At 52.1% G+C, this 18,896-nt stretch overlaps 8 non-coding genes across 8 annotated transcripts; all 8 read right to left on the reverse strand.

Annotated features, from left to right (window-relative positions):
- Window positions 1-1,546: 1,546 nt before the first annotated feature.
- On the reverse strand, window positions 1,547-1,665 carry LOC138380203 (5S ribosomal RNA). Its single transcript, XR_011232630.1, has one exon. It is a non-coding gene; the product is annotated as a 5S ribosomal RNA (ribosomal RNA).
- Window positions 1,666-2,750: 1,085 nt separating this feature from the next.
- Window positions 2,751-2,869, reverse strand: LOC138380179 (5S ribosomal RNA). Its single transcript, XR_011232607.1, has one exon. It is a non-coding gene; the product is annotated as a 5S ribosomal RNA (ribosomal RNA).
- Window positions 2,870-6,333: 3,464 nt separating this feature from the next.
- On the reverse strand, window positions 6,334-6,452 carry LOC138380204 (5S ribosomal RNA). Its single transcript, XR_011232631.1, has one exon. It is a non-coding gene; the product is annotated as a 5S ribosomal RNA (ribosomal RNA).
- Window positions 6,453-7,537: 1,085 nt separating this feature from the next.
- On the reverse strand, window positions 7,538-7,656 carry LOC138380180 (5S ribosomal RNA). Its single transcript, XR_011232608.1, has one exon. It is a non-coding gene; the product is annotated as a 5S ribosomal RNA (ribosomal RNA).
- Window positions 7,657-11,120: 3,464 nt separating this feature from the next.
- On the reverse strand, window positions 11,121-11,239 carry LOC138380205 (5S ribosomal RNA). Its single transcript, XR_011232632.1, has one exon. It is a non-coding gene; the product is annotated as a 5S ribosomal RNA (ribosomal RNA).
- Window positions 11,240-12,324: 1,085 nt separating this feature from the next.
- On the reverse strand, window positions 12,325-12,443 carry LOC138380181 (5S ribosomal RNA). The gene has a single exon (XR_011232609.1). It is a non-coding gene; the product is annotated as a 5S ribosomal RNA (ribosomal RNA).
- Window positions 12,444-15,906: 3,463 nt separating this feature from the next.
- On the reverse strand, window positions 15,907-16,025 carry LOC138380206 (5S ribosomal RNA). The gene has a single exon (XR_011232633.1). It is a non-coding gene; the product is annotated as a 5S ribosomal RNA (ribosomal RNA).
- Window positions 16,026-17,111: 1,086 nt separating this feature from the next.
- LOC138380182 (5S ribosomal RNA) lies at window positions 17,112-17,230 on the reverse strand. Its single transcript, XR_011232610.1, has one exon. It is a non-coding gene; the product is annotated as a 5S ribosomal RNA (ribosomal RNA).
- Between the last annotated feature and the right edge of the window lie 1,666 nt (window positions 17,231-18,896).

Below are 18,896 nucleotides of genomic sequence, written 5' to 3' on the forward strand. Positions count from 1 at the left end.
AATACTCACGGGAGCCCCGTGTACATGGACCTAGTCAAAGATCGGATAAAGATACTTTGATTGACTCGTGCAGTGCCATTCTATAGAAGTGCTGATGAACTGCAGCTTCCTGTGTAAGCAAGGCGTATTCCCCAAACAGAAGGTTTCCCCTGGAACACAAGTTAGCCAGAATGAATCCAGAATGGCTCCACATGTGTTATATAAACTGTGAAATTAACAAACTACCTCAATGAGATAGTCATGGAACAGAGAGCAAAAGCTTTAAAAGGAAAAGCCAGCAAAATGATGAGAGTCGAGATGGGATTTGTTTGGGAGAAGTGTTTTTTCGGTTCCATGCCTTCGGAAAAAGATACACAGCGGCTTCCGACATATGAATAAACTCCCATTTTTATAAGGCGAGTGGTAGAGAGTTTTGGTACAGTTAATTGGGTCTAATAGAATAAAACTAATAATTGCTATTATTGCTCTTTAACATATCCATTTCCCAAATTAAAAGAAAGAGAGAAAGAAACAGATTGTAAATTTCTAGTTATAAACCCTGTTTAAATTGCACTATTTATTAATTTGGGGGAAATGATTAGTTTGGGGACTCCGTGTCCATCTATCTAGGAATATAGTAGAGCCTCTCCATGGATTTGGGCCGTCATTGACGTTGTTACTAAGTTTTCCATCTAAGTTGGCACCTTTGTCCCGTAGGTGCTATGTAGATTTTCTGTGACTTTGCATGTTATCCTTTTTACAAATTGCCTTCAACATTGTGTATTTGCTAGGAAATAAGAAATATTGAAACTATCGATTGAATGTTGATTTCAGATAGAGCTATCTTGCTGGACTCACTTAGGATTTCGACAGGTCTCCCATGCATACTGGCAAACATTCTATTTTGAGAACCGTAGGAGGTGAGGAAAATGAAGAAGGTGATTTTCCTTTCCCGTATATTGTTAGTGTCTTCCCCTGTTTGAGTATATTTTTAGAGCGTCGCTTGCAGTATTGAACAGAAGAATTTCATATCAACACCCTGTTCTTGCTCGTGACTTTCCAAAGAATGTTTTTACTTCTTAATCCTTAAGAATATTTTCTAAAGATTTAGACTTTTGAAAAGTGTTTCTAGGTGTCTTCTCATCTGGATTCTTAAATTCCTTTCCCGTGAACGAATAGCCAACTGTTTAGATTCCATGCTTCTGCATATATGGATATGATCGAATTTTTCCTTTCCTAGGGTAACGTGGTCATGTACTTGGACAACTTTAGAATTTGTCCTGAATTCAGAGCCGGTCCGTCAGCAGTTCCGGAGGCCCGGACCTGGGGCAGGTGTCTGAGGGCCGACAGCCTCGGGGACTGAGCCTCCACATCTCAAATCTGACCCTCTCTCCAGGGGCCACGGGGCAGGATCCGGGCCTGCCGGGGCGGGGTGGGGGTGGGCGGGGGCGGGAGCCAGGACGGGCGTGGAGGGCGAAGGGCCCCCCCCTTTCCCAGCCGAGGTGGGCGGAGGAGCCCCCCCTTCCCAGCCCAGGGCGGGCGGGACAGAAAAAGAGGCAAAGCAAAAAGCCTACAGCACCCGGTATTCCCAGGCGGTCTCCCATCCAAGTACTAACCGGGCCCGACCCTGCTTAGCTTCCGAGATCAGACGAGATCGGGCGCGTTCAGGGTGGTATGGCCGTAGACGACGGCGGCCGCCCCCGGACGCCTCAAGAGGCCGAGCTGCTGCTACGCGTCCCTCCCTGCCCAGTCCGGTCCCTCCCGCCGCCCTGGCCCTTCGCTAGACCACCTGTCCGTATCCGGGGCAGGCGGAGACTGACGGGTCTCGCGCGCATCCCCCCTCCCCCACCCAAACCGCGGACGCACCACCGTCCCGCAGCCCAAGGAGCAGCCCCACGGGCAAGCGCGCAGGGACAGACTTCCACGCGTGGGGACGGAGGGCCAGAGCCGGAGAGTGCGCGCGAGAGGGCCCTCCGCCGCCCCACGCGAGGGCACGGTGGAGAGGGGCCTTTGGGGCAGGGCCAGGACAAGGAGGCAGGGCCGTGTGCGCGGCTGGTCCTTCACCCCGAGGTCCTGAAGACGTGCAGTGTCCCCCCCACCCCGCCACCCCACTCCGTCTGGGGAGGACTGTTCTGCCTCGATTTCCCCTCAGGGCCTGCATGTGGCAGCAGCACCCGCGTGGGGGTGGGGGGCCCAGAGCCGGCTGTCCTGTTGCTCGGTGGGGCGGGGTTTGGGGGTGGGGCGTCTGGGTTTGGGTGCGTGTGCTCCGTGTGCTGTTGTGTGTCCTCTCTGCCCGGGCGGCCGGCCACTTGCCCTGTGCGGTGCGCCGGTGTGTCTCTCGGGAGCCCCGGCCCGAGGCCCGGGTGTGCGGCAGAGAGGAAGTCCACGGTGGGCTGGGGGTCCGGGGGCCCAGGGGACGGTTTGCGGCCGTGGACTGTCCCGCGCCGGGTGTAGGGATTGTCCCGGGGGGGCCGGGGGGTGGAGACCCAGCAGCACTTAGGGATCCCGCCGCCCGGCCCGGTGTGGGCCCAGGGCTGGGGCTCCGCTGCTGGGCGGAACGGAACGGCTGGGATGCTCCGCCGCTGCCGCCGCCTGGCGGTGGTGCTGCAGCCGGGGAGAGGAGAGGAAGCCTCCGGCGGGCGCAGCGGGCGGCGACCGGGGCCAAGGGCGGGCGCGGAGGGCGGAGGGCCGAGGGCGGAGGGACCGGCCCACCCCCAGCCCCACCCCCCGACCCCCGACAGGCCGGCGGGCGGGACAAAAGAAGAGGCAAAAGCCTACAGCACCCGGTATTCCCAGGCGGTCTCCCATCCAAGTACTAACCAGGCCCGACCCTGCTTAGCTTCCGAGATCAGACGAGATCGGGCGCGTTCAGGGTGGTATGGCCGTAGACGACCGTGGCCGTCCCCGGACGCCTCAAGAGGCCGAGCTGCTGCCACGGGGCCCTCCCGGCCCAGCGCCCCCTCCCAACCCCCGCCGCCCCCCCTCCTCCCGCGCAGTCCTGCAGCCCACTAGCCTTCAAAGCCTTGCTCAGTAGCTGCTACACGCACATCAAAGACTCAATACTTTTCCACAAACACATACACCAATGACAACAAAAATCAAAGACTCAAGATGACATCCATTGAAAGCACGGAGGACACAAACGGAGGACAGCGTGTGACTTAGCAGATTCTACACACTGCAGGAGCTGACATGAAGGCCCAGGGAAATATTCCAAAGGAGTGTGCCATGGCTCAGAGCTCCTCGGCATGAGCAGACTGGCTTCGGCTGACAGCAGCTCTTAGATTTTCACAGTGGAGCCAGAACAGTAGAAAGTTCCTTCCTCGCCTTTCCTACTTCATGCAGTACTAAGTAGTCCACGGTTATATGGTGAATGGATACGGTTATTCTGTGGGATCATGCAAAGAAGAAATGCTGTTGGTGTCTTTGAGAACTGGGAATTTGGGGGTGAGAGAAAGAAGTGAAATCGATAAAGTAGCGTAAAAAAACTCTCAGTCTCAGATTGAATTTGGATTATCAGTGGACACTCAATGTGTTTTTCTTTAATTTTTTTTTTTTTATCCCCATGGAGGGTGCTGAGAAGTAGGTGCAAACTGAACAGTAGTGCATTTCACCAGCATCTAGATCGTGGTCTCCACAAACCATTGTTATTAAATGGTCCGAAGCCTTACCGGAGACACAGGCTGACTTCAAGTCCGGGGCAGGAAATGGACGCTTCTTCTGCCGGGAAGCGTGGATGCTCTGATATCCAACAGAACGAGGGTCATGTCAAAAGACACAGGAACCAGAATGAGTAGACTCCCGTCTGCCAAACACAGGACGGTTTGATCACCAGTAAGTATAATAATTGCAAGATATTGAAGCACATTAAATGTGTTTAAATCCACGACTAAACCCCTAACAATGCAAAAATAACTCGGGTCCCCCACTGTGGAGAGCGGGAGGAAACAAAGTGAAATGGTGACAACCGGGACTGCCCCCAACTGGTTGGGATGTATGGACACTCTTTCCAAAGACCTCTCAACCGAGCACAATGTATGTACTGTATTTGGACTGGATTCCAAGAAACTGAAATGAGTGTATGTGTGTCAGGGAAACGCAAACATTGAGGACTTGCTGTTCTCTCCAATACGGTTAGATTCTTAGATGGAATAATGTGGCTGCGGTTACATTTAAAAAGGAAAGAAAGCCTCTACCTTTGATAGAAACATATTGACTTTTTGTCGATGGAGGGATATCGTTAAGGGGATCATGAACTTAAGGTAGGAGGGGTATAAAAGAAACAAGATCTGACCAAGGGTTGATGATTTCTTGAGTCAGGGTAGTGAGTAGGTATTATATATTCTTTCTGTTTTTGTTTATATTTCAAATTTTCCATAACAAAAAGTTTCCAAAGATACCATAAACACGGTACAAAAAAAGTTGCAAACAGGACAAGGGATCTGTAGCGCATACAATTGGCAAAATATCACTCCTACAGAATATCTATGTGTAATAGGCTTAATACGCGTTTGACACTGTATCCTCATTATTAATCAAGGAAACACAAAATAAAAAATGAAGCAAGATGTAGTTCCAAACTCACCAGATTGAGGAAACTTAAAACACTGATCACTGTGTTGGCTGGGAGGAGAACTCTTAACACGCACACTGCTGATATGGGAGGTGAAATTATAGAACCATTTGGAAAACAATGTAGCATAAATGGATATGAATGAACACTGGCATAATTTAGGAACAAGCATATTCTCTGAGTAGCACGTACCAGAGAGAAGATAGGGCACACGTGACCAGGAAACATCCAGAGTAATACTCACGGGAGCCCCGTGTACATGGACCTAGTCAAAGATCGGATAAAGATACTTTGATTGACTCGTGCAGTGCCATTCTATAGAAGTGCTGATGAACTGCAGCTTCCTGTGTAAGCAAGGCGTATTCCCCAAACAGAAGGTTTCCCCTGGAACACAAGTTAGCCAGAATGAATCCAGAATGGCTCCACATGTGTTATATAAACTGTGAAATTAACAAACTACCTCAATGAGATAGTCATGGAACAGAGAGCAAAAACTTTAAAAGGAAAAGCCAGCAAAATGATGAGAGTCGAGATGGGATTTGTTTGGGAGAAGTGTTTTTTCGGTTCCATGCCTTCGGAAAAAGATACACAGCGGCTTCCGACATATGAATAAACTCCCATTTTTATAAGGCGAGTGGTAGAGAGTTTTGGTACAGTTAATTGGGTCTAATAGAATAAAACTAATAATTGCTATTATTGCTCTTTAACATATCCATTTCCCAAATTAAAAGAAAGAGAGAAAGAAACAGATTGTAAATTTCTAGTTATAAACCCTGTTTAAATTGCACTATTTATTAATTTGGGGGAAATGATTAGTTTGGGGACTCCGTGTCCATCTATCTAGGAATATAGTAGAGCCTCTCCATGGATTTGGGCCGTCATTGACGTTGTTACTAAGTTTTCCATCTAAGTTGGCACCTTTGTCCCGTAGGTGCTATGTAGATTTTCTGTGACTTTGCATGTTATCCTTTTTACAAATTGCCTTCAACATTGTGTATTTGCTAGGAAATAAGAAATATTGAAACTATCGATTGAATGTTGATTTCAGATAGAGCTATCTTGCTGGACTCACTTAGGATTTCGACAGGTCTCCCATGCATACTGGCAAACATTCTATTTTGAGAACCGTAGGAGGTGAGGAAAATGAAGAAGGTGATTTTCCTTTCCCGTATATTGTTAGTGTCTTCCCCTGTTTGAGTATATTTTTAGAGCGTCGCTTGCAGTATTGAACAGAAGAATTTCATATCAACACCCTGTTCTTGCTCGTGACTTTCCAAAGAATGTTTTTACTTCTTAATCCTTAAGAATATTTTCTAAAGATTTAGACTTTTGAAAAGTGTTTCTAGGTGTCTTCTCATCTGGATTCTTAAATTCCTTTCCCGTGAACGAATAGCCAACTGTTTAGATTCCATGCTTCTGCATATATGGATATGATCGAATTTTTCCTTTCCTAGGGTAACGTGGTCATGTACTTGGACAACTTTAGAATTTGTCCTGAATTCAGAGCCGGTCCGTCAGCAGTTCCGGAGGCCCGGACCTGGGGCAGGTGTCTGAGGGCCGACAGCCTCGGGGACTGAGCCTCCACATCTCAAATCTGACCCTCTCTCCAGGGGCCACGGGGCAGGATCCGGGCCTGCCGGGGCGGGGTGGGGGTGGGCGGGGGCGGGAGCCAGGACGGGCGTGGAGGGCGAAGGGCCCCCCCCTTTCCCAGCCGAGGTGGGCGGAGGAGCCCCCCCTTCCCAGCCCAGGGCGGGCGGGACAGAAAAAGAGGCAAAGCAAAAAGCCTACAGCACCCGGTATTCCCAGGCGGTCTCCCATCCAAGTACTAACCGGGCCCGACCCTGCTTAGCTTCCGAGATCAGACGAGATCGGGCGCGTTCAGGGTGGTATGGCCGTAGACGACGGCGGCCGCCCCCGGACGCCTCAAGAGGCCGAGCTGCTGCTACGCGTCCCTCCCTGCCCAGTCCGGTCCCTCCCGCCGCCCTGGCCCTTCGCTAGACCACCTGTCCGTATCCGGGGCAGGCGGAGACTGACGGGTCTCGCGCGCATCCCCCCTCCCCCACCCAAACCGCGGACGCACCACCGTCCCGCAGCCCAAGGAGCAGCCCCACGGGCAAGCGCGCAGGGACAGACTTCCACGCGTGGGGACGGAGGGCCAGAGCCGGAGAGTGCGCGCGAGAGGGCCCTCCGCCGCCCCACGCGAGGGCACGGTGGAGAGGGGCCTTTGGGGCAGGGCCAGGACAAGGAGGCAGGGCCGTGTGCGCGGCTGGTCCTTCACCCCGAGGTCCTGAAGACGTGCAGTGTCCCCCCCACCCCGCCACCCCACTCCGTCTGGGGAGGACTGTTCTGCCTCGATTTCCCCTCAGGGCCTGCATGTGGCAGCAGCACCCGCGTGGGGGTGGGGGGCCCAGAGCCGGCTGTCCTGTTGCTCGGTGGGGCGGGGTTTGGGGGTGGGGCGTCTGGGTTTGGGTGCGTGTGCTCCGTGTGCTGTTGTGTGTCCTCTCTGCCCGGGCGGCCGGCCACTTGCCCTGTGCGGTGCGCCGGTGTGTCTCTCGGGAGCCCCGGCCCGAGGCCCGGGTGTGCGGCAGAGAGGAAGTCCACGGTGGGCTGGGGGTCCGGGGGCCCAGGGGACGGTTTGCGGCCGTGGACTGTCCCGCGCCGGGTGTAGGGATTGTCCTGGGGGGGCCGGGGGGTGGAGACCCAGCAGCACTTAGGGATCCCGCCGCCCGGCCCGGTGTGGGCCCAGGGCTGGGGCTCCGCTGCTGGGCGGAACGGAACGGCTGGGATGCTCCGCCGCTGCCGCCGCCTGGCGGTGGTGCTGCAGCCGGGGAGAGGAGAGGAAGCCTCCGGCGGGCGCAGCGGGCGGCGACCGGGGCCAAGGGCGGGCGCGGAGGGCGGAGGGCCGAGGGCGGAGGGACCGGCCCACCCCCAGCCCCACCCCCCGACCCCCGACAGGCCGGCGGGCGGGACAAAAGAAGAGGCAAAAGCCTACAGCACCCGGTATTCCCAGGCGGTCTCCCATCCAAGTACTAACCAGGCCCGACCCTGCTTAGCTTCCGAGATCAGACGAGATCGGGCGCGTTCAGGGTGGTATGGCCGTAGACGACCGTGGCCGTCCCCGGACGCCTCAAGAGGCCGAGCTGCTGCCACGGGGCCCTCCCGGCCCAGCGCCCCCTCCCAACCCCCGCCGCCCCCCCTCCTCCCGCGCAGTCCTGCAGCCCACTAGCCTTCAAAGCCTTGCTCAGTAGCTGCTACACGCACATCAAAGACTCAATACTTTTCCACAAACACATACACCAATGACAACAAAAATCAAAGACTCAAGATGACATCCATTGAAAGCACGGAGGACACAAACGGAGGACAGCGTGTGACTTAGCAGATTCTACACACTGCAGGAGCTGACATGAAGGCCCAGGGAAATATTCCAAAGGAGTGTGCCATGGCTCAGAGCTCCTCGGCATGAGCAGACTGGCTTCGGCTGACAGCAGCTCTTAGATTTTCACAGTGGAGCCAGAACAGTAGAAAGTTCCTTCCTCGCCTTTCCTACTTCATGCAGTACTAAGTAGTCCACGGTTATATGGTGAATGGATACGGTTATTCTGTGGGATCATGCAAAGAAGAAATGCTGTTGGTGTCTTTGAGAACTGGGAATTTGGGGGTGAGAGAAAGAAGTGAAATCGATAAAGTAGCGTAAAAAAACTCTCAGTCTCAGATTGAATTTGGATTATCAGTGGACACTCAATGTGTTTTTCTTTAATTTTTTTTTTTTTATCCCCATGGAGGGTGCTGAGAAGTAGGTGCAAACTGAACAGTAGTGCATTTCACCAGCATCTAGATCGTGGTCTCCACAAACCATTGTTATTAAATGGTCCGAAGCCTTACCGGAGACACAGGCTGACTTCAAGTCCGGGGCAGGAAATGGACGCTTCTTCTGCCGGGAAGCGTGGATGCTCTGATATCCAACAGAACGAGGGTCATGTCAAAAGACACAGGAACCAGAATGAGTAGACTCCCGTCTGCCAAACACAGGACGGTTTGATCACCAGTAAGTATAATAATTGCAAGATATTGAAGCACATTAAATGTGTTTAAATCCACGACTAAACCCCTAACAATGCAAAAATAACTCGGGTCCCCCACTGTGGAGAGCGGGAGGAAACAAAGTGAAATGGTGACAACCGGGACTGCCCCCAACTGGTTGGGATGTATGGACACTCTTTCCAAAGACCTCTCAACCGAGCACAATGTATGTACTGTATTTGGACTGGATTCCAAGAAACTGAAATGAGTGTATGTGTGTCAGGGAAACGCAAACATTGAGGACTTGCTGTTCTCTCCAATACGGTTAGATTCTTAGATGGAATAATGTGGCTGCGGTTACATTTAAAAAGGAAAGAAAGCCTCTACCTTTGATAGAAACATATTGACTTTTTGTCGATGGAGGGATATCGTTAAGGGGATCATGAACTTAAGGTAGGAGGGGTATAAAAGAAACAAGATCTGACCAAGGGTTGATGATTTCTTGAGTCAGGGTAGTGAGTAGGTATTATATATTCTTTCTGTTTTTGTTTATATTTCAAATTTTCCATAACAAAAAGTTTCCAAAGATACCATAAACACGGTACAAAACAAGTTGCAAACAGGACAAGGGATCTGTAGCGCATACAATTGGCAAAATATCACTCCTACAGAATATCTATGTGTAATAGGCTTAATACGCGTTTGACACTGTATCCTCATTATTAATCAAGGAAACACAAAATAAAAAATGAAGCAAGATGTAGTTCCAAACTCACCAGATTGAGGAAACTTAAAACACTGATCACTGTGTTGGCTGGGAGGAGAACTCTTAACACGCACACTGCTGATATGGGAGGTGAAATTATAGAACCATTTGGAAAACAATGTAGCATAAATGGATATGAATGAACACTGGCATAATTTAGGAACAAGCATATTCTCTGAGTAGCACGTACCAGAGAGAAGATAGGGCACACGTGACCAGGAAACATCCAGAGTAATACTCACGGGAGCCCCGTGTACATGGACCTAGTCAAAGATCGGATAAAGATACTTTGATTGACTCGTGCAGTGCCATTCTATAGAAGTGCTGATGAACTGCAGCTTCCTGTGTAAGCAAGGCGTATTCCCCAAACAGAAGGTTTCCCCTGGAACACAAGTTAGCCAGAATGAATCCAGAATGGCTCCACATGTGTTATATAAACTGTGAAATTAACAAACTACCTCAATGAGATAGTCATGGAACAGAGAGCAAAAGCTTTAAAAGGAAAAGCCAGCAAAATGATGAGAGTCGAGATGGGATTTGTTTGGGAGAAGTGTTTTTTCGGTTCCATGCCTTCGGAAAAAGATACACAGCGGCTTCCGACATATGAATAAACTCCCATTTTTATAAGGCGAGTGGTAGAGAGTTTTGGTACAGTTAATTGGGTCTAATAGAATAAAACTAATAATTGCTATTATTGCTCTTTAACATATCCATTTCCCAAATTAAAAGAAAGAGAGAAAGAAACAGATTGTAAATTTCTAGTTATAAACCCTGTTTAAATTGCACTATTTATTAATTTGGGGGAAATGATTAGTTTGGGGACTCCGTGTCCATCTATCTAGGAATATAGTAGAGCCTCTCCATGGATTTGGGCCGTCATTGACGTTGTTACTAAGTTTTCCATCTAAGTTGGCACCTTTGTCCCGTAGGTGCTATGTAGATTTTCTGTGACTTTGCATGTTATCCTTTTTACAAATTGCCTTCAACATTGTGTATTTGCTAGGAAATAAGAAATATTGAAACTATCGATTGAATGTTGATTTCAGATAGAGCTATCTTGCTGGACTCACTTAGGATTTCGACAGGTCTCCCATGCATACTGGCAAACATTCTATTTTGAGAACCGTAGGAGGTGAGGAAAATGAAGAAGGTGATTTTCCTTTCCCGTATATTGTTAGTGTCTTCCCCTGTTTGAGTATATTTTTAGAGCGTCGCTTGCAGTATTGAACAGAAGAATTTCATATCAACACCCTGTTCTTGCTCGTGACTTTCCAAAGAATGTTTTTACTTCTTAATCCTTAAGAATATTTTCTAAAGATTTAGACTTTTGAAAAGTGTTTCTAGGTGTCTTCTCATCTGGATTCTTAAATTCCTTTCCCGTGAACGAATAGCCAACTGTTTAGATTCCATGCTTCTGCATATATGGATATGATCGAATTTTTCCTTTCCTAGGGTAACGTGGTCATGTACTTGGACAACTTTAGAATTTGTCCTGAATTCAGAGCCGGTCCGTCAGCAGTTCCGGAGGCCCGGACCTGGGGCAGGTGTCTGAGGGCCGACAGCCTCGGGGACTGAGCCTCCACATCTCAAATCTGACCCTCTCTCCAGGGGCCACGGGGCAGGATCCGGGCCTGCCGGGGCGGGGTGGGGGTGGGCGGGGGCGGGAGCCAGGACGGGCGTGGAGGGCGAAGGGCCCCCCCCTTTCCCAGCCGAGGTGGGCGGAGGAGCCCCCCCTTCCCAGCCCAGGGCGGGCGGGACAGAAAAAGAGGCAAAGCAAAAAGCCTACAGCACCCGGTATTCCCAGGCGGTCTCCCATCCAAGTACTAACCGGGCCCGACCCTGCTTAGCTTCCGAGATCAGACGAGATCGGGCGCGTTCAGGGTGGTATGGCCGTAGACGACGGCGGCCGCCCCCGGACGCCTCAAGAGGCCGAGCTGCTGCTACGCGTCCCTCCCTGCCCAGTCCGGTCCCTCCCGCCGCCCTGGCCCTTCGCTAGACCACCTGTCCGTATCCGGGGCAGGCGGAGACTGACGGGTCTCGCGCGCATCCCCCCTCCCCCACCCAAACCGCGGACGCACCACCGTCCCGCAGCCCAAGGAGCAGCCCCACGGGCAAGCGCGCAGGGACAGACTTCCACGCGTGGGGACGGAGGGCCAGAGCCGGAGAGTGCGCGCGAGAGGGCCCTCCGCCGCCCCACGCGAGGGCACGGTGGAGAGGGGCCTTTGGGGCAGGGCCAGGACAAGGAGGCAGGGCCGTGTGCGCGGCTGGTCCTTCACCCCGAGGTCCTGAAGACGTGCAGTGTCCCCCCCACCCCGCCACCCCACTCCGTCTGGGGAGGACTGTTCTGCCTCGATTTCCCCTCAGGGCCTGCATGTGGCAGCAGCACCCGCGTGGGGGTGGGGGGCCCAGAGCCGGCTGTCCTGTTGCTCGGTGGGGCGGGGTTTGGGGGTGGGGCGTCTGGGTTTGGGTGCGTGTGCTCCGTGTGCTGTTGTGTGTCCTCTCTGCCCGGGCGGCCGGCCACTTGCCCTGTGCGGTGCGCCGGTGTGTCTCTCGGGAGCCCCGGCCCGAGGCCCGGGTGTGCGGCAGAGAGGAAGTCCACGGTGGGCTGGGGGTCCGGGGGCCCAGGGGACGGTTTGCGGCCGTGGACTGTCCCGCGCCGGGTGTAGGGATTGTCCCGGGGGGGCCGGGGGGTGGAGACCCAGCAGCACTTAGGGATCCCGCCGCCCGGCCCGGTGTGGGCCCAGGGCTGGGGCTCCGCTGCTGGGCGGAACGGAACGGCTGGGATGCTCCGCCGCTGCCGCCGCCTGGCGGTGGTGCTGCAGCCGGGGAGAGGAGAGGAAGCCTCCGGCGGGCGCAGCGGGCGGCGACCGGGGCCAAGGGCGGGCGCGGAGGGCGGAGGGCCGAGGGCGGAGGGACCGGCCCACCCCCAGCCCCACCCCCCGACCCCCGACAGGCCGGCGGGCGGGACAAAAGAAGAGGCAAAAGCCTACAGCACCCGGTATTCCCAGGCGGTCTCCCATCCAAGTACTAACCAGGCCCGACCCTGCTTAGCTTCCGAGATCAGACGAGATCGGGCGCGTTCAGGGTGGTATGGCCGTAGACGACCGTGGCCGTCCCCGGACGCCTCAAGAGGCCGAGCTGCTGCCACGGGGCCCTCCCGGCCCAGCGCCCCCTCCCAACCCCCGCCGCCCCCCCCCTCCCGCGCAGTCCTGCAGCCCACTAGCCTTCAAAGCCTTGCTCAGTAGCTGCTACACGCACATCAAAGACTCAATACTTTTCCACAAACACATACACCAATGACAACAAAAATCAAAGACTCAAGATGACATCCATTGAAAGCACGGAGGACACAAACGGAGGACAGCGTGTGACTTAGCAGATTCTACACACTGCAGGAGCTGACATGAAGGCCCAGGGAAATATTCCAAAGGAGTGTGCCATGGCTCAGAGCTCCTCGGCATGAGCAGACTGGCTTCGGCTGACAGCAGCTCTTAGATTTTCACAGTGGAGCCAGAACAGTAAAAAGTTCCTTCCTCGCCTTTCCTACTTCATGCAGTACTAAGTAGTCCACGGTTATATGGTGAATGGATACGATTATTCTGTGGGATCATGCAAAGAAGAAATGCTGTTGGTGTCTTTGAGAACTGGGAATTTGGGGGTGAGAGAAAGAAGTGAAATCGATAAAGTAGCGTAAAAAAACTCTCAGTCTCAGATTGAATTTGGATTATCAGTGGACACTCAATGTGTTTTTCTTTAATTTTTTTTTTTTTATCCCCATGGAGGGTGCTGAGAAGTAGGTGCAAACTGAACAGTAGTGCATTTCACCAGCATCTAGATCGTGGTCTCCACAAACCATTGTTATTAAATGGTCCGAAGCCTTACCGGAGACACAGGCTGACTTCAAGTCCGGGGCAGGAAATGGACGCTTCTTCTGCCGGGAAGCGTGGATGCTCTGATATCCAACAGAACGAGGGTCATGTCAAAAGACACAGGAACCAGAATGAGTAGACTCCCGTCTGCCAAACACAGGATGGTTTGATCACCAGTAAGTATAATAATTGCAAGATATTGAAGCACATTAAATGTGTTTAAATCGACGACTAAACCCCTAACAATGCAAAAATAACTCGGGTCCCCCACTGTGGAGAGCGGGAGGAAACAAAGTGAAATGGTGACAACCGGGACTGCCCCCAACTGGTTGGGATGTATGGACACTCTTTCCAAAGACCTCTCAACCGAGCACAATGTATGTACTGTATTTGGACTGGATTCCAAGAAACTGAAATGAGTGTATGTGTCTCAGGGAAACGCAAACCTTGAGGACTTGCTGTTCTCTCCAATACGGTTAGATTCTTAGATGGAATAATGTGGCTGCGGTTACATTTAAAAAGGAAAGAAAGCCTCTACCTTTGATAGAAACATATTGACTTTTTGTCGATGGAGGGATATCGTTAAGGGGATCATGAACTTAAGGTAGGAGGGGTATAAAAGAAACAAGATCTGACCAAGGGTTGATGATTTCTTGAGTCAGGGTAGTGAGTAGGTATTATAGTATTCTTTCTGTTTTTGTTTATATTTCAAATTTTCCATAACAAAAAGTTTCCAAAGATACCATAAACACGGTACAAAACAAGTTGCAAACAGGACAAGGGATCTGTAGCGCATACAATTGGCAAAATATCACTGCTACAGAATATCTATGTGTAATAGGCTTAATACGGTTTGACACTGTATCCTCATTATTAATCAAGGAAACACAAAATAAAAAATGAAGCAAGATGTAGTTCCAAACTCACCAGATTGAGGAAACTTAAAACACTGATCACTGTGTTGGCTGGGAGGAGAACTCTTAACACGCACACTGCTGATATGGGAGGTGAAATTATAGAACCATTTGGAAAACAATGTAGCATAAATGGATATGAATGAACACTGGCATAATTTAGGAACAAGCATATTCTCTGAGTAGCACGTACCAGAGAGAAGATAGGGCACACGTGACCAGGAAACATCCAGAGTAATACTCACGGGAGCCCCGTGTACATGGACCTAGTCAAAGATCGGATAAAGATACTTTGATTGACTCGTGCAGTGCCATTCTATAGAAGTGCTGATGAACTGCAGCTTCCTGTGTAAGCAAGGCGTATTCCCCAAACAGAAGGTTTCCCCTGGAACACAAGTTAGCCAGAATGAATCCAGAATGGCTCCACATGTGTTATATAAACTGTGAAATTAACAAACTACCTCAATGAGATAGTCATGGAACAGAGAGCAAAAGCTTTAAAAGGAAAAGCCAGCAAAATGATGAGAGTCGAGATGGGATTTGTTTGGGAGAAGTGTTTTTTCGGTTCCATGCCTTCGGAAAAAGATACACAGCGGCTTCCGACATATGAATAAACTCCCATTTTTATAAGGCGAGTGGTAGAGAGTTTTGGTACAGTTAATTGGGTCTAATAGAATAAAACTAATAATTGCTATTATTGCTCTTTAACATATCCATTTCCCAAATTAAAAGAAAGAGAGAAAGAAACAGATTGTAAATTTCTAGTTATAAACCCTGTTTAAATTGCACTATTTATTAATTTGGGGGAAATGATTAGTTTGGGGACTCCGTGTCCATCTATCTAGGAATATAGTAGAGCCTCTCCATGGATTTGGGCCGTCATTGACGTTGTTACTAAGTTTTCCATCTAAGTTGGCACCTTTGTCCCGTAGGTGCTATGTAGATTTTCTGTGACTTTGCATGTTATCCTTTTTACAAATTGCCTTCAACATTGTGTATTTGCTAGGAAATAAGAAATATTGAAACTATCGATTGAATGTTGATTTCAGATAGAGCTATCTTGCTGGACTCACTTAGGATTTCGACAGGTCTCCCATGCATACTGGCAAACATTCTATTTTGAGAACCGTAGGAGGTGAGGAAAATGAAGAAGGTGATTTTCCTTTCCCGTATATTGTTAGTGTCTTCCCCTGTTTGAGTATATTTTTAGAGCGTCGCTTGCAGTATTGAACAGAAGAATTTCATATCAACACCCTGTTCTTGCTCGTGACTTTCCAAAGAATGTTTTTACTTCTTAATCCTTAAGAATATTTTCTAAAGATTTAGACTTTTGAAAAGTGTTTCTAGGTGTCTTCTCATCTGGATTCTTAAATTCCTTTCCCGTGAACGAATAGCCAACTGTTTAGATTCCATGCTTCTGCATATATGGATATGATCGAATTTTTCCTTTCCTAGGGTAACGTGGTCATGTACTTGGACAACTTTAGAATTTGTCCTGAATTCAGAGCCGGTCCGTCAGCAGTTCCGGAGGCCCGGACCTGGGGCAGGTGTCTGAGGGCCGACAGCCTCGGGGACTGAGCCTCCACATCTCAAATCTGACCCTCTCTCCAGGGGCCACGGGGCAGGATCCGGGCCTGCCGGGGCGGGGTGGGGGTGGGCGGGGGCGGGAGCCAGGACGGGCGTGGAGGGCGAAGGGCCCCCCCCTTTCCCAGCCGAGGTGGGCGGAGGAGCCCCCCCTTCCCAGCCCAGGGCGGGCGGGACAGAAAAAGAGGCAAAGCAAAAAGCCTACAGCACCCGGTATTCCCAGGCGGTCTCCCATCCAAGTACTAACCGGGCCCGACCCTGCTTAGCTTCCGAGATCAGACGAGATCGGGCGCGTTCAGGGTGGTATGGCCGTAGACGACGGCGGCCGCCCCCGGACGCCTCAAGAGGCCGAGCTGCTGCTACGCGTCCCTCCCTGCCCAGTCCGGTCCCTCCCGCCGCCCTGGCCCTTCGCTAGACCACCTGTCCGTATCCGGGGCAGGCGGAGACTGACGGGTCTCGCGCGCATCCCCCCTCCCCCACCCAAACCGCGGACGCACCACCGTCCCGCAGCCCAAGGAGCAGCCCCACGGGCAAGCGCGCAGGGACAGACTTCCACGCGTGGGGACGGAGGGCCAGAGCCGGAGAGTGCGCGCGAGAGGGCCCTCCGCCGCCCCACGCGAGGGCACGGTGGAGAGGGGCCTTTGGGGCAGGGCCAGGACAAGGAGGCAGGGCCGTGTGCGCGGCTGGTCCTTCACCCCGAGGTCCTGAAGACGTGCAGTGTCCCCCCCCACCCCGCCACCCCACTCCGTCTGGGGAGGACTGTTCTGCCTCGATTTCCCCTCAGGGCCTGCATGTGGCAGCAGCACCCGCGTGGGGGTGGGGGGCCCAGAGCCGGCTGTCCTGTTGCTCGGTGGGGCGGGGTTTGGGGGTGGGGCGTCTGGGTTTGGGTGCGTGTGCTCCGTGTGCTGTTGTGTGTCCTCTCTGCCCGGGCGGCCGGCCACTTGCCCTGTGCGGTGCGCCGGTGTGTCTCTCGGGAGCCCCGGCCCGAGGCCCGGGTGTGCGGCAGAGAGGAAGTCCACGGTGGGCTGGGGGTCCGGGGGCCCAGGGGACGGTTTGCGGCCGTGGACTGTCCCGCGCCGGGTGTAGGGATTGTCCCGGGGGGGCCGGGGGGTGGAGACCCAGCAGCACTTAGGGATCCCGCCGCCCGGCCCGGTGTGGGCCCAGGGCTGGGGCTCCGCTGCTGGGCGGAACGGAACGGCTGGGATGCTCCGCCGCTGCCGCCGCCTGGCGGTGGTGCTGCAGCCGGGGAGAGGAGAGGAAGCCTCCGGCGGGCGCAGCGGGCGGCGACCGGGGCCAAGGGCGGGCGCGGAGGGCGGAGGGCCGAGGGCGGAGGGACCGGCCCACCCCCAGCCCCACCCCCCGACCCCCGACAGGCCGGCGGGCGGGACAAAAGAAGAGGCAAAAGCCTACAGCACCCGGTATTCCCAGGCGGTCTCCCATCCAAGTACTAACCAGGCCCGACCCTGCTTAGCTTCCGAGATCAGACGAGATCGGGCGCGTTCAGGGTGGTATGGCCGTAGACGACCGTGGCCGTCCCCGGACGCCTCAAGAGGCCGAGCTGCTGCCACGGGGCCCTCCCGGCCCAGCGCCCCCTCCCAACCCCCGCCGCCCCCCCCCCCTCCCGCGCAGTCCTGCAGCCCACTAGCCTTCAAAGCCTTGCTCAGTAGCTGCTACACGCACATCAAAGACTCAATACTTTTCCACAAACACATACACCAATGACAACAAAAATCAAAGACTCAAGATGACATCCATTGAAAGCACGGAGGACACAAACGGAGGACAGCGTGTGACTTAGCAGATTCTACACACTGCAGGAGCTGACATGAAGGCCCAGGGAAATATTCCAAAGGAGTGTGCCATGGCTCAGAGCTCCTCGGCATGAGCAGACTGGCTTCGGCTGACAGCAGCTCTTAGATTTTCACAGTGGAGCCAGAACAGTAGAAAGTTCCTTCCTCGCCTTTCCTACTTCATGCAGTACTAAGTAGTCCACGGTTATATGGTGAATGGATACGGTTATTCTGTGGGATCATGCAAAGAAGAAATGCTGTTGGTGTCTTTGAGAACTGGGAATTTGGGGGTGAGAGAAAGAAGTGAAATCGATAAAGTAGCGTAAAAAAACTCTCAGTCTCAGATTGAATTTGGATTATCAGTGGACACTCAATGTGTTTTTCTTTAATTTTTTTTTTTTTTTATCCCCATGGAGGGTGCTGAGAAGTAGGTGCAAACTGAACAGTAGTGCATTTCACCAGCATCTAGATCGTGGTCTCCACAAACCATTGTTATTAAATGGTCCGAAGCCTTACCGGAGACACAGGCTGACTTCAAGTCCGGGGCAGGAAATGGACGCTTCTTCTGCCGGGAAGCGTGGATGCTCTGATATCCAACAGAACGAGGGTCATGTCAAAAGACACAGGAACCAGAATGAGTAGACTCCCGTCTGCCAAACACAGGACGGTTTGATCACCAGTAAGTATAATAATTGCAAGATATTGAAGCACATTAAATGTGTTTAAATCCACGACTAAACCCCTAACAATGCAAAAATAACTCGGGTCCCCCACTGTGGAGAGCGGGAGGAAACAAAGTGAAATGGTGACAACCGGGACTGCCCCCAACTGGTTGGGATGTATGGACACTCTTTCCAAAGACCTCTCAACCGAGCACAATGTATGTACTGTATTTGGACTGGATTCCAAGAAACTGAAATGAGTGTATGTGTGTCAGGGAAACGCAAACATTGAGGACTTGCTGTTCTCTCCAATACGGTTAGATTCTTAGATGGAATAATGTGGCTGCGGTTACATTTAAAAAGGAAAGAAAGCCTCTACCTTTGATAGAAACATATTGACTTTTTGTCGATGGAGGGATATCGTTAAGGGGATCATGAACTTAAGGTAGGAGGGGTATAAAAGAAACAAGATCTGACCAAGGGTTGATGATTTCTTGAGTCAGGGTAGTGAGTAGGTATTATATATTCTTTCTGTTTTTGTTTATATTTCAAATTTTCCATAACAAAAAGTTTCCAAAGATACCATAAACACGGTACAAAACAAGTTGCAAACAGGACAAGGGATCTGTAGCGCATACAATTGGCAAAATATCACTGCTACAGAATATCTATGTGTAATAGGCTTAATACGCGTTTGACACTGTATCCTCATTATTAATCAAGGAAACACAAAATA

This window comes from Eulemur rufifrons, unplaced genomic scaffold, assembly GCF_041146395.1.
Source record: "Eulemur rufifrons isolate Redbay unplaced genomic scaffold, OSU_ERuf_1 scaffold_291, whole genome shotgun sequence".
NCBI lineage: Eukaryota > Metazoa > Chordata > Mammalia > Primates > Lemuridae > Eulemur > Eulemur rufifrons.